The sequence below is a fragment of the Bos indicus genome, chromosome 2 (genome assembly GCF_029378745.1).
Source record: "Bos indicus isolate NIAB-ARS_2022 breed Sahiwal x Tharparkar chromosome 2, NIAB-ARS_B.indTharparkar_mat_pri_1.0, whole genome shotgun sequence".
NCBI lineage: Eukaryota > Metazoa > Chordata > Mammalia > Artiodactyla > Bovidae > Bos > Bos indicus.
Window position 1 is genome coordinate 67,925,468 of NC_091761.1, and position 3,419 is coordinate 67,928,886.

Sequence of the window (3,419 nt, forward strand, 5' to 3'; positions counted from 1 at the left end):
TTCAGTTGCTGAGGTGTTAGTGAAAATTGTGTCAAAGATGTGCAACTATGAATGTTGGGTAAATTGACGGCAATGAAGGCAGGTCAAGAATCAGTTAAGTGTTATAATCCTGACATTTTAAGGAAATAGTTAATGATATGGAACACCAAATCTTAGAACAACATAAAGCTTTCAAAGTATTTTGCATTTAACACAAAATGCCTAGATATTTTTAAAACAGCAGTTTTTTTTTAATGTGATGAAGATAAAAAGAATGATTCCTTTGTTTAGCTTCATTCTATAAAATACAGCCCTAACATAACATATGCATCTGAAGGGCATAACACTGTAGTAGTACATTGTGTGAGACCTTATTCCAATGACCCAGCTACAAAGACAGTAAAATATTATAGGTTAGTTGCTCAGTGTATCAGTTAACTGATGCTCTTAACAAATCACCCAGAATTTGATGGCTTAAAAAGTCAAACATTTCTTTTCACACCATTTCCATTGGTCAGGAATGTGGGACATCTGAGTGGGTTGTCTGGTTGAGGTTGGTTCCTGAGGTTCTAGTCAAGCTGTTGACCAGAGCTGCAACCATGTGAAGACTCAGATGAAGCTGAAAGATCAGCTTCCAGTAACTCACATGGCTGTTGGAAGGCCTCGGTTGTCACTAGCTTTGGCCATTTGATTGCCTTGGTGGTGTCTTCATAGAAGTTCACAGGGTGAGTGATCCAAAAAAGAATGAGAGAAGGTGAGCACCCTCCAGACAGAAGTTGCAGTCTTAAATAGTTCTACTTTAATGTAATTGCATACCATCATATCACCACATGCTGTTGGACACAGATCAACTCTGGCACAAATGGAGCTGCTCAAGAAGACAATACCAGGAGGTGTGGTTCACTTTGGGCCATCCTGGAGGTTGGCTATCACACCCAGATTAAAAATTTACATAAATGTAAATCATATACTGCTTCCTTCAGTTGAGTAAGTATTGTCTCAAAATGCAAAACAAAGCAATAAAAAAAACACAGAACCTTCAGCTTCACTAAATAGTATTGTTAGTGTTTTAGTAAGAAATGTGGGGGAGGAGTCGCAGCAGCCACCACCACCCGCAGGGACAATGCCCAAGAGCAAGGTCAGATGCTCTGAGGGCCTAGTGAAGGAGGAGCCCAAGAGCAGATCCCGAGGCTGTCAGCTAAACACGCTCCTGAAAAAGTGGAAACAAATCTAAGAAAGGTGGCAGAAAAGGATAAATCTTCAGACAAAAAAGTGCAAACAAAAGAGAAAAGGAGGAACAAAGTAAAAACAGGTAGAAGAAGCCAGCCAAGAGTCTAAAGACTTACCTGCAGAAAACAAGAGAGATTAGAAACGAGGAGAGCCCAGCCTCTGATGAAACAAGGGAGAAAGAAGCCAAGTCTGATTAATATCACACACCCAATCTTATCAGTGGCCTCTGTCTCCCTCTCTGTACAATCCAGAGGAATATTTTTATCAACTATTTTGTAAATGCAAGATTTTTAGTAGCTCTAGAAACATTTTGAAAAAGGAGGGAATCCCAATACCCCCTCTTTTCTTTTTGAGATGAAATCGTTTAATTTACTGTTGTTTTTTTTTTTTTCTTTTTTTTTTGTACAACAGTGCGATATTGAATATGAGATGCTTTGATTGTCTTGGTGTCAGCTTAACATTTCACAGATGGGGAAGCTTTTATATCTTATAATACAAAGCATACTAAATGGCAGTTTGGAGTCAATTGTGCTTTTAATGTCTTGAACACTTAAATTACTTCTCATGTTGTGTTTGGTAGAATTGTTTCCTAATGCAAACTGCTCACTCCTTGAGCTTGGCACTCCTGCTCAGAATTTTGTGCACTCTATAACATCTTTGGTCATGGTAGTCCAGTTTTCCTACCAACTTTGTTAATGTGCTGTGAACAAGTGACAGTTTGAGGATGTAGTGTATATGATATTAAATTGTGAATTAGTGGGACTTCTGCTGTGACAGCATATCAACATTTGAAGATATGGGTACTTGATAGCTTGTTAAGGAAGATCCCTTGAGGAGGGTGTGGCAACCCACTCCAGTATTCTTGCCAGGAGCATCCCATGGATAGAGGAGCCTGGTGGGCTATAGTCGATAGGATCCCAAAGAGTAGGACATGACTGAAGTAACTGAGCACACACACATGCAAGAGTTGTATACAAATTGATATGTCTGTTTTGATCCTCAAAACAACCAATAAAATCTCAATTATGAAAAAAAAAAAGAAACGTGAATTACTTAAAGAATGTATATTTTATTTAAGATTATTTTGTTTTCTACATGATAATATTAAAGCTTTATAAATGTATTGCATGCTGATAAAAGAAAATTATCCCAGTTTTACTTGAATTATGGACAATTTTTGTGTTACTGTGAAGTAGGGGATCAGTTTAGTCCTGATATAAACATATAATTTGGACAGCCACTGATTACTTGTTTATCATTATTATTTTTAATTATTTTAATAGTTGCATGCAAAGAAGAAATGGATGTGTTTTCAATAGCTTGTTAGATAAAAAGGCCCAAACATAGTTTGGGAAACTGCAAGAACAGAGGCTTAAAAATTGTTATGATATTCTACAATTTAAGGATAATTATCAATTAACTTGGATTTTGATACTGTACATCTGTGAAAACCTATCACCAAACACCTTAAAAATTATAGTTTACATTATAAATTATATAACATTCATATGAAATGTTTATATGAACATTATGAGTTACTTTTCTGCCAAGAAAGAATCCATGCATAGGAGGTATATGATCAAAATCTATTTCTTTTGTCAAAAGACAAATCTAAGTTTATAACTTACTGGGGCTTGTTACACTTTGGATAAAAGTTTAAAAGAATGATCTGAGCTCACTGAAGTTGCTTTAAAATCACTTCTATTTCCATTAACACACCATTGTGACACTGATTTGCTACTATGAATGTTATCAAAACAAGCCATTGAAGGCAACTTCTTTTTTTTTTTTTCTTTTTTCTTTAGAAGTCCTTCCTTGCCTCGTATGTCAGAAAGACATTAATCCACAATATTTACCATTAGCTTATAACCTTTTGCCTTGAGATCTTTAATTTTTTGGAGCTCTCTGTACACATTAGAAAGTAGGGAATTCAGTTTTATTTTTCTCCCTGTAGTGAATCAGTCTTTCCAGCATCTTCTTTTAAACAACATGTCCTTCCTTTGTCATTAAATTGTGATGCAATATTTACTGTATATCTAATTCTCATCTGTGGGTATAAATTGTTTCTCATTTCTTTGCTCCATTGTCCATTTTTTATTCTTATGCCCATATCATACCGTATTTAATTTTTTTGTCATGAGATATAACACAAAGACAAATAAGGCATAAATCTACCACTTAATGATTTTAAATGAACACCCAGCTAATTA

General features: G+C 35.5%; 1 pseudogene; it reads left to right on the forward strand.

Annotated features, from left to right (window-relative positions):
• The first annotated feature begins 1,102 nt into the window (after positions 1-1,102).
• On the forward strand, positions 1,103-1,406 carry LOC109576631 (non-histone chromosomal protein HMG-14 pseudogene; annotated as a pseudogene).
• The last annotated feature ends 2,013 nt before the right edge of the window (positions 1,407-3,419 follow it).